An 11,957-nucleotide genomic window follows, 5' to 3' on the forward strand; every position below is an offset into this window, starting at 1 on the left:
GTTTAGTAAAAGCTAGCGTGGCTAACACGATTACAGTTTAGTAAAAGCTAGCGTGGCTAACACGATTACAGTTTAGTAAAAGCTAGCGTAGCTAACACGATTACAGTTTAGTAAAAGTTAGCGTGGCTAACACAATTACAGTTTAGTAAAAAGCCTTTTCAGGTAAAATAAAATCTTTAATGTATGTCAGATACGGTACACATTGCATATTGATCTGTTCAGCTAATGTCAGGCTGTAACAGACAGGCTTCAGGATGTAGAAGTTGTATCGGTACTGCCATTATGCTGTACTTGGCTTAAAGGTTTTTATAATGGATGTTTATTATTTACTTTATTTTTTCCATTCACTAAACACAAAGAAAGCAAAGCAATAATACTTACACCAGCACACACTTTGTTCTTATTGATCCTACGACGGTTGAGTTGCAAATGCGGTCGTGCACAAGCTTTGATCCAAGCAAGGCTTTCCATTTCAGATTTTGGAAATCTGTGAATTTTAGTTCCACAAATACGATCAGGATACCTGACATCGCCTGTACAGATACTCCACTGATGAAGAACCATTCTTTTTCGAGTCCTGACGCAAAAACTTTCTGCCGGTCTGCTAGCCCACAATGTACATTAGCATGTATTTACTACTGTAGCTTGTGTTTGTGAGACGGTCACGCACGTTGTAGCTGCGCTGTGACGTAAAATGGGCATTAGCCAATGAAACGCGGCCCCTGTGGTGAGGTCCATGGGACTGGAGTTTGATTTAAGATGACTAGAGTTTGAACCCAATCAAACTCTAGTCACAGTGCATTTGTCTAGAAAGTCTGGTTCATTTGTGGAGGTGTGAAGGGGTAATCAAACTCTGACCCACCTACAAACCTCAATCTGGGTTCGGTAGAAGTGAACGCTGTGGTTTTACTGCAAATGTGAACATCTCTTTTAAGCCGAGCAACATCCAAAAATATCAAAGCAACTCTGAAAACAGACATTTTCTGTTGGACTACAACAGAAGTGGACTACAACACATGGCATTCTGGGTAAAAACAACCAAAACAAACCAGTGAGCCTAGCGCTAGCAGGGGAAATGACTCGTGGTCTTTAGTCAAAGACAAAAGAGAAATCCTACTACCACTAAAATTTGACAGCACTCCATTTTTCTTGACATTGTGAAGAAGGAAGTTTCATTAGTGTCTTCTCCGGAGGACTTTTTTGCTGTTTCCTTCAATGGTTCTTGGCACAGCGACTCAGCAACTGGAAATAGAACAAATGTAATTTCGGTTCCAAACACACAGCAGACTGATCTATCAGATGTGAAAACATGCAGACTTCAGACACCACTGTCTTAGTTTCTAGATGTTTACAGAAATGCAGCCAGGTAATTTGTCTTCAGTTTCTCTGTAATAGTTCTTGAAGGTGCAGTTTAATAATCCTGATGCGGCCAGCAGAGGTCAGCATCATATCACTCCTCGAATCAGCAGCAGTTCAGGTTCTTTCAAAGCTGCAGTTCATCTGAATTATTCCTGACACCTTTCATTAAAAAGCAGATAAAACCCAAACTGAACTGAATGGTGTCCTGATTTGTAAAACCAGCAGAATTTTGAAAGGGTTTGCTCATAAATCCCTTTTAAAACATCCGATTTTCATTTGTTGCCTCTGGTTATCACGAAACATTTGATTTTAATATTCCTAAATGAGAAAGTTTTCTGTCTTTTATTACTTTTGCGACTCAAACTTCTTTCCTTTGAGTTTTGACTTGTTGCTGAGTCTCTTTTAGGCCGAGCAACATCCAAAAATATCAAAGCAACTCTGAAAACAGACATTTTCCAAGGAGAGGAGGGGTGCTGGGAGAAACATAAGTTTATGAAAGGCTAAAAAAAAAAGTCTCCCCAGCTTGTGTTTCTTCGGGGAACGCTTCATCTGAGGTTCTCGTCGGAGTCCGTACGAGTCTCCTGCAACTACAAAACATCCAGAGTGTCTTTTCATGGCGGCTTGGGAGCGCAGAGGAAGGGCCAGCGGAGAGGAAGAGCGTCGTGTATTTTTGTAGACATCGCTCCAGACTTCACTTAATCTAAGAGTACATCAAAGCACAAGCAAAATCCTTCTCTGCTGCTTATTACCAAAGAGCTCATAAAAGCCTTTGGGGACCTAACGGAGAAGTAAGTAGACAAATAAAAAATAAACACGTTTGCTTTTATCTTTCAAATAACTGTTTATGTGGGAACAAATGAGCATTGTGAGAGGAGAGATGGTTGAAAATAGACAATACCGTAAGCTGGTTGACATTTGTCCAAATGTCATAATTAAAAATAAGCTGGCTTTTTTTTTTTTTTCCTTTGGAGAGGATTCAAAAAGCGCCATGCGAACATGAGATTTACAAATGGTTTCTGTTTTTGATTTGCGTTTGAAAGTACAGCGACTGCTTGTACGCGCAGGACCGGAGAGTAAACAGGCTCTCAGTGGCGCAGGAGTGTTTCCGTCAGGACGGAGCGCGTAACCCCGTGGAGATCCCGGGGAGTTCTGAAGCCAGAGATGGTGAATAATAGAACAAAGTGGGGAAGGGTCCGCCGAGGCCGCGCTGCTCTTCAGCAGCCCTCCGTCGTGCAGAGACGGGATTTGTTTGCGTGGGGAAGAAGAGATGCCGGAGAGCTGCAACTTCTTCCTGCCAACTACAAAGAGGAAGCTGAAGTTACCTGAGTTGGTGTCTTTCTTTGGGTTTGTTGGGAAGACATCAGAGGGGCTTTGCTCAGAAAACAGCTGTAACTGTGACGTCAAAGAGCGCTCAGAGGACAGCTTCCGGAAGAATCCTCTCAGGACTCCGAGCATCCTTCACTTCGATAATAAAACCGCTGCCATCCAGCAGGTTTCAGGCCACATTTACTCAATCAATCAACTTTATTTGTGTGGCATTTTCAGCAGCAAGGCGGTTCAAGGTGCTTTACATAATAAAAACGCAAAAATACAAAGTTATAAAGAAAACACCACACAGTCAATAACATTTTGATGAATGCTATCAAAATCATCAAATTAGTTGATCCATGTTCCAGTTATTATGGTTCAAAGGTGACTAAACAGGTGTTGTTTTAAAGGAACTCAGTGTTTCTGCTGCTTTGCAGTTTTCTGGACGTTAGTTCCAGGTTTGTGGTGCATAGAAGCTGAAAATGCTTCTCCATGTTTGGGTCCTGGGATGCAGAGCAGAACCAGAAGCCCTGAGGGGTCTGGAAGGTTGGTACCACAACAGCAGATCTTTAATTAATTCTGGCACTAAGCCGTTCAGTGATTTATAAACTAACATCAGTGTTTTAAAGTCTTTTCTCTGAGCTCAGGGAGAACACGTATCTTTTCCAGCAGCCATTGTACAGTGCATAACGTGGTAAAACCAGCCGACCAAATGTGCTGGAGCTCAACTCGGGTTGCTAGGTAACAGCACAGTGCCTGCTGATTTGTGACTTAACAATCTTTAAGTTTTTGAAATGACTCATTTTCCAGACAGCAAAAAACATGAACCTATTGAGAAAAAACGACTATTAAGTTGCTTTTAGATGCAGTTTGCCTGGATTCCCTAACTCTGAGTGGAACCAGCCGAAGACACATTTATCCAGATCAGCTTTTAATTAGTTTTACGTCACAAGCATGATGTTTATCTTTCTTTGTGTTTTCATGTGTTGTATTTTGTAAAGCACTTTCTGGTTTCTGACTTGTAAAAGGTGCTATATAAATAAAGTTTATTTATATTAAAGTTTACTTACTTGAGACCCAAATGGAATCAATCAATCTAAAAGTAGGGTTGTGTACAGTTAGTCTGTTAAGCTTGGCGCAGAATAATTGTAAGAGTGTAAAAATGATCCTGTGAGTATTTTTACATGCTGAACAGATCCGTGTTTTGGTAAGTAAATTAATTTGTTATTCAGGTTTTGACTCACATTGTAATCTAACCAAAGCATTTAGATGAAATTACAATTGTAGGCTTTGTTCTCACTGCAGGCCTTAATTCGGACGTTTTTTTGTTTCTGGTTTCTCTGTTGGTGAGTGCATGTTGTTTGTTGCATATATTTGGAAACGTAAGCAGCAACGCAAAAAAAGAAAGAAAATAAATAAAAATAATGCACAAAAAGCCTTCAAGCCTGCAGCGTTTGGGTCACATTTGTAAAAAACGATCTCCGTTGCTCAGACTGTCATGAATAGATCAGTTTCAGGTCGAAAGGGCTGCAGCATGAACGTAGCCGTAGTGTGCCACCCAAAACAAACCCAGACACGCCCCTGACACGCGGTAATCGGAGGAACATTCAAAGGCAGGCTGGGGGCCGCCGGCTCCCCAGGGGGCCCTTCTCTTCACCCCCTCGCCGCTGAGAGATACAAACTCTGCGGACGATTGAAGTTTGGCGCCGTCTCTTGAGTGGTCCCTTGCCCGGCGATGGCAGACTTCATTAGCGCTGTCAGTCAGGCCCCTGCGACGGGGCAGCGCTGCAGGGCGCCCTGAGGGCCCAATCAGCTCCGGGGTCCCCAGAAAGGGCCATCAAACGGCGACGCTGTAACCCCGCATCGTTGAGATTCATGCTCATCCCCCACTGATCACATGATTAATGCTTCAGTTCCTTACTTTCAGCTTTGTGTTTTTGAACTCTGAAGCGAAAGCTGCGGTCTTGTATTTTTAATCAGCAACTTCCCATTGGCTCGGTATGGAAATGAGCCGGCTGGAGCCCATACGGGCGTCTAATGATGAGGGAGAATCAAACTTTCTCCCACAAACAGCAGCTACAGCAGTGGGAAACAGGAGCTCCTTGTTGGTTTTCTGTGTTTTTGCACCTTTTTGCAGCCTGCTTCTCCCACTGCGTTCCAGTTACAATGACTCACGTGACGCAACGAAAATAAATGAGCCAGTGGGCGCTTCTCTGTCCAACAATCTCAAATCCTGGAACAATGAGATATCCACGAAATCACGGAGCACAATTCAAATGCGGGAGCAAACAAAACCCAAACAAAACAAAGCAAGCGTCTTTGAAGAGCGAAAAACTCAGACTGGCTGAGTTCCTTTCAACAATATACACAGCACAATATTCTCAGTACCAGCATGTTATTCAGAGCGTTCCTCCAAATATTTGGAGAGAAGGAGGAGAGATGAAACGGGGGCAGAACAATGGGACTTTGGCTGTGTTATGGCGTCCGTGCGCCTCACCCCGCCAGCCCTTTGTAGTGGGCTGAGCGGCGTCCGTGTCCCCTGATGGTTTCCCACTTGTTCTACGTCCAGGTGGAGCCTCAGGCCGGCCCAGGCCACACACACACACACGCACGCACACACACACACACACGCACGCTCACACGCTTATATTTCTACCCATATTAGGATTTTGTATTGATTTCCATTCATTTACCTTCTTAACCACAACCTTAAAGGGGCAGTAATGTGTGAAACTGACTTTTTTCATCTTTAAATCATGTTATAAAATTATTCTCTCTTCACACCTGGAGTGTCTTGATTTATTCAACCTTTAATCAGTGCTTTGATTAAAGGTTTGAGAAATCCATTAATCTCCATAGCAACCATTTAGCTGTGCAAAATGCCTCGTTGGGCCTAGCCCCGCTTTCTTCACCCAGCTCCTCCCCCAATCAGCTCCTCCAGACTAGCCAGCAGCAATTAGCAAACATCTGCTGAGCTCATTATAGGATCTACTTCTCAGTGAAACGCTGGTAAAAATGTCATTAAAAGGTGGAGGAGGATTGTCTTAAAGAGACAGAGGCCCAATTTCAAGGTGTTCAATTACAAAGCCAAATTTCTTTTAAGTCATATTTGATATATGTTGCCTTTTTATAACAACTGCTATAAAATGGCACAATGTGCCTGTAAAATACACAACACTGCTCCTTTAGCCAAAACCTAATTCATAACTTTTCTCTACGCACTAACCTCTGACCCCAAATTTTATTAGAATCAGACTTTGGTCACCATAAGATCCGTCGGTTTTCAGAAGGCTAGTAAATCTGACAGAAACAATAATAAATAAAATATTTTAACGCACACGAGTCAGTCAGGATTATTTGTTTAGCACATTTGAGCAACAAGGCAGTTCAACGTGCTTTACATAATGAAACATCACAGTGACTAGTTATGAAACAAGCCATAGACATTACATTTTGTCAAATGCCATCATCAAAACCATCAAGCAAATACTCATCGAATCTGTTGATCAGTTCCAGTTAGTAATCAATGCGACTAAGGATAAATGCATGGATTTATCAGCAGTCCTCTAATCCTGAAATGTTCTTCACGTGATAGAAGGCCAACTTTGTAATTGTCTTTATGTGAAGGTTCGGCTCCTCTACTAACCCTTTATCACATTTTAACCAGCGTTGCTCTGAGCCGTAGCTCCTACAATGAGCTCAGCAGTTCCACCAGGTTTGCTAATTGCTGCTGGCTAGTCTGAAGGGGCAGGGCTGCTCTGCTTAGAAGCTGCAGCTCGAAGGTGCTGAATGGTTAATATGAAGATTAATGGTTTTCTCCAACATGCTTGAAAGAATCAATCAACACTCCAGGTTTGTTTTGATGAAGGAATAACATTAAAACATGCTTTAACAATGAGACATTATAATATTTAATTGTTGATGTAATGCAGTACAAAACAATATATGACGCAATAACTGCTTTTTCATCTTAAGTCAGTTTTTCATCCAAGAGTTAAAAACCATAAAAAACATGAAGCCTGCATTGTTTTCAGCTGCGCCTGTGGAGGAGAGGAGCGCGTTCAATCTAAACCTGACTATAAAGTAAATTACCCGTCCATGGTGGAACAACACTGAGATATTCTCTTTGATCCGATTGCTTCAGTTCCGTCACATATGGAGAGATATTCTGAAGATAAAACAAGAAGAAATCTCTCTTTACAAAGAACATGAATGTAATTGTGATCACACTCAAACAGAAGTGGGGTTAGAGCATCTCCATCATGTATGCATTTTTATTCCAGTCATATATTATTGATCATAAACATGGTGTCACTGGATGAGGAGGGATAAAGGCTGATACTAATTTACTCAGACTCCCTTTTAATGAAAATGGGTGAAATATTCTCTCTGGACTGTAACAGCTAACTCTGGGAAAGTTGTCTGGAAAGTTTTCCCTAATTTAAAATGCATTTCATATTCGAAATGTTGCCCTTAAAACCCCCCATAAGCATCACATTTAAAAGTGCTGGGATATCAGTTTCATTTTATCTCAAACTCACATCAAATCCGTGCGATAAACTCCGAGGCATGGTTCCTCTGCAGGGTGCAGTACCGCACAGCGGCCACTGGGTGCCGCTGAGGCGCGCTGCAGAGGGAAATAAAGTTGTTGAGTCTGGAATAAAGCAAACAAGGTGATGATTTGTCTGTCAGATATTTAGCTTTAGGTGCTGCAGAGTTTTGGATGATTATTATCTGGTACCAAGCTCTATGGATTCACTTTCTCTTTTAGAAATCAGATGCAAATAATAATAAAAACAGTCGGACCTTTTTTCATTCTGCGTCCGAATCCCACATGAATATACCGGGGTGTTATGCATCCTTCCAGCAATACAGGATGCCTAGAGTGTTTACATTTCATCTAAACCAAATAAAATCATTCTTATGAATATTTCCTGCAGTCAGTTACCCCCTTCTGGCCCCGTGATCAATAAATGAAGCAGCTAAATATTAAACCCGGTCCTGGACCCCCTGCCGCTCACCGTCTCCCTGCGGGGGCGTCTCTGGTCAGCGTGTCGGGGGGACTGTGTCTGGTGGCGGTAATCCTCCGTGATCTGCCCTAATCTGTCACAGATATGCAGCTGAAGCGCGGAGAAGCTGCTGGAGACGAGCGGAGAGGGGGAAGAGAGCCAGAGAGGGACGGAAACTGGATTATGGCACTTCGTCTACATTAACTCGCTGGCCTTATCTCTTAAATGCTACGCAAAAAACCCCCAGTTTCAGTGTGTGTGTGTGTGTGTGTGTGTGTGTGTGTGTGTGTGCCCACTCGTAGGCATGCTTCATGTGAGTCGGGCTCACTTCATGCCAGCAGTGGAGGGCTGGAAACGGGCGTCCATGTTGCAGAGGAGCACACGCTGTTCTCTGCTTCCAGCTCACATGCCAATATTCTGTCCGCTTACAATTCATGGCTTTGCACCGAAAGCTCTCTGAAGTTATTAATCACATCAAGATCAAGGCTATTATGTTTAAAACTAATGACACCAAAACTGAGGAAACATTGTTTTGTTAAATTTATAGGGAAAAACTAACTGGAGTTTATAAAACATCCTGAAATCATACATATCCTGCGTTTTTATGAATCCATTTATTAGCTGTTGAGCCTCAGGGAGATAGAAAATGATTTCAGAAGGGCACTTCTTCTGTTCAGAGGAGAAGTAAACAGTGAGAGTTGATCTCCTGACTGTTGGTGTTTTATTTCACTGATGTTGATTTTCATCATTAAAGAGAAAATGCTCCTCAAACCAACTGGAGTGGAGAGATAATCACCCCAAACCTTATAAGTAGCTGCGCCAGCTAACCTCACCGTGCCATCCAATCAGATCAAAGGAATCTAACGCACTCCTAGACTTACCCAGACTTTGACTAGGCCACCCAAACCCTTCTTAGAGCTACTGAGAGGCAGACTTGGTGTTGACTTTTGATCACTGCCCAAGTTGAGTTTGAGGTCATGAACTGATTACCAAACATTATTGTTTCTGTATTTTCTACCAGAGAGCAGAATTATTGGTTCCCTAAGAAGGAAACAACATTTTAACCACAGTTAACCCTCTCACTGCTGTTTCTTTTTCTGAAATGCTGTTAGTTTTTCACCAGCGTCTCCCAAAACGTTTGTTATGTCTCAACCGTTTCCAGATTAACTTCATTAATCCAGCATCAACTTTAAAATTCACTCACTCCTTATCCAAACCACAGATGTAAAGTAGGATTCATAAATATATTTTATTTTTTCCTTTTGTTATCTGAAATAAAGAATAACATTAAAGTAAGACGTATAAAAGAAAGGAGGCAGAATCAGATAAGTTTGTGCCTACATCCTTTTCTAAATATGCATCAGGATAATCGAACTGTAAATGTGAAAATGTTTGAAATAAATGAACTGATTGTGTTCATCACCTCCTCAGTATTTACACCAGTAGTTCCAGGTTTCCAGTTGTTTCTGTTCATTTGTTGACTTGGACCCGTTTCAGTAACCACGCCTCTGCAAAAACCGTTTATTTTTAAAATAAAAAGTCTTTTTAGTCTTTAAAACACGTATTTCCAAAGTCCTGCTGCTCTTCAACTACAGAAACATCAGTTTATGTCTGGATGTTAAAGATGCTTCTTTAGGGGTAGAAAATAAAAAAATGATCTTAGCGTGAGAAATATCACATTCACAGTTTTTTACAATTATTTTAATGGGGCAGTTTTATATATAAAAATACTTTTTGAGCTTTCTATGTTGTGTTTTTCCCTCATTGAAAAACAAACCTGAGTGTTGCTTTGATTCTTTCATGAATGTTTGAAAAATCCTTTAATCTCCATGGCAACAATTCAGCTGAGCAAAACGCCTGGATGGACCTAGCTCCGCCTCCGAGACGCAGCTCCTCCCCCACTCAGCTCCTTCAGACTAGCCAGCAGCAATTAGCAAACACCTGGTGGAGCTGCTGAGCTCATTATAGGAGCTTCTTCTCAGTGAAACGCTGGTAAAACTTGATTATGATATATAAATGGTAAGGCTTTGTACTTGTCTAGCGCCTTATCAAGTCCAGAGGCCCCCAAAGCGCCGGACAACGCATAATTCTGCCTCTTTAAATACAAAATGGCGACTCGTCACTCGTCCCATGTTCATTCCCAGCAGATCCACAGATTCTCTGGAGGACAGTGCTTCTCTTTTTGTCTCGTATCTATGAGCAATTTGCAACTTAATTTTCTGTTGAAATCACAAACAATTACACCTCCCATGCTTACATATGTGGAAAAACATTGAGGATGAAACCCTTCCTGCACAGGAAAACACACACACACACACACACACACACACACACACGCACACACACACACACACGCGCCTTAAATCAAAAACCAGTTCGCAGACGGTTTCTCACACACACCCATGAATACTCTGAAAATCTCTAACACAACTGTTATAAACCTGATATGTTGATTGATACGGTGACTCTCAGTAACACAAACAGCACGCACGGCCCCCCGCCTCCGGTACTGGGAGGGTCACGCCCCCCCCCCCCCCCCGCCCCCCCCTTCCCCCCGTCCCGTCGCCTCGTTCGGCCCTGAGAGGGAGAGAGAGAGAGAGAGAGAGATTGTGTGGATGCTCTCATGTTTATGTTTGGGAGATTAGCAATGATGAAAGAATGCCTTTTCAAGTCTGGGCGAGAGGGGCCCTCTGTTCAGAGCTCCACCCTTTCACCGCGCGTGCACACACACACACACACACACACACACACACACACACACACATACACACACACACACACAGTCCCTTTCAGACACAAAACACACACAGACCTGTACTGAAGCCGCCTTACTGTACATTCATCTTGATGTGTAACTGAGAAGGAAAAATAAAAACTGAAAAGTATTTCTGCTCTGTTATCATTAAAGTTGCGCTGCCAGTGGCTCTTCATCATCCTCTCCTCTTCCTCCCTCCATCAGTCAAACAGCCTTGTTGTCCTGCTTTCTGGTCGCTTGCAGCCAGATGCTTCCTGTCGTTCGGTGTGACTTCATCGTCTTCAGGAACATTTCGTGATATTGTGTTACTCTTCCAGACCCGGGTTGCTGTGGATGCGCCTCAGGACTCGTCCGCTTCGCCTCATCGGGATTAAATTTCAACAAAATATACATGCGACTGTTAAACTGCAAAGTTTATCTGGAGAGTATATTTCAGAGACAAAGCTTCACTTGATAAACACGTAACAATAGGGCGGGTGTGAGCAATTATTTTAGTAACGATCAGATCAAGTAATCCATCAATTATTCTGACAATTAATCAAGTAATCGAATAACAATCAGCTAACCTCTGAAAATAAATATATTAAATAGAAAATGCTCGTAAGAAACAGTTTAGTTCTTTTTAAATAAGAAAAAGTTTTATTTCTTAAAATGCAAGCATTACCAAGCAACAACCTGTGCTACGTCACCAGTTTGGCAGTATTTAATTTAATATATTTGAAACAAAACCTAATAAATAGTTATCGATATCGACAGAAATGAAATGCGTGCTACGCTTCTCAGCCATATCACCCAGCCTGACAACAATCTCAGATAAAAGTTAACAGTGTTTTGCAAAAGGGAACAAAAACATCACCTGTTAGCAGAATTAGCTCGATGCTAATAGCGGCGTTTCCTGGGATCTGCTTTGTGAAACGCCAGTTCTGTTTTGAAGTAAACGCACTGAGCTGTTATCTTCTCTTAGTTTAAACTTTAAATTAATTCCACACTTTCACCCTTTTAGCTTCTTTCTTGCCGTTGCTGCTTCCTGTCTCCACCCCCATCGATGCTTATAGCACTTAGCATTCAGCAACAGCTCATTGGCGGAAGTGAGAACGTTGCAAAATGCGCAACACAAACAATCGTCCGACCGGAACACAGCGCGATAAACAGCAAGACACAATTTAAGGAGGAAGTTTACAAATGAATGTTGTCGAATCATTCCATGAATCATTACAGCCTTACAGACCACAATAACCAGTTACAAAACAAGAAACAAACATTATATTTTGTCAAATGCCATCATCAAACTCACCAAGAGTAACTGGCATCAAACATTAAGCAAAGTTTCAGTTGTTATTCATCAAAGGCAGCTATGAACAGGTGGGGTTTTAGCCTTGATTTAAAGGAATTCAGCAACTTTGCAGTTTTCTGGAAGTTTGTTCCAGATTTATGGCATATAAACTACTAAAAGATCCTTGTTATAAGAATAAAAAAAAGCCTGACTGCCCAAAGGACAACTGTGAGGCTTGCCTAATAACTGTATT

General features: G+C 41.9%; 1 long non-coding RNA gene across 1 annotated transcript; it reads right to left on the reverse strand.

Moving 5' to 3' along the window:
• Positions 1–6,376: 6,376 nt before the first annotated feature.
• On the reverse strand, positions 6,377–10,177 carry LOC145549106 (uncharacterized). Its single transcript, XR_014085101.1, has 3 exons — positions 10,118–10,177; positions 7,209–7,294; positions 6,377–6,835 (listed from the first exon to the last, which is right to left on the reverse strand). It is a non-coding gene; the product is annotated as an uncharacterized LOC145549106 (long non-coding RNA).
• Between the last annotated feature and the right edge of the window lie 1,780 nt (positions 10,178–11,957).

Source organism: Poecilia reticulata, chromosome 1, assembly GCF_904066995.2.
Source record: "Poecilia reticulata chromosome 1, P_reticulata-male-v2, whole genome shotgun sequence".
NCBI classification, from domain to species: domain Eukaryota; kingdom Metazoa; phylum Chordata; class Actinopteri; order Cyprinodontiformes; family Poeciliidae; genus Poecilia; species Poecilia reticulata.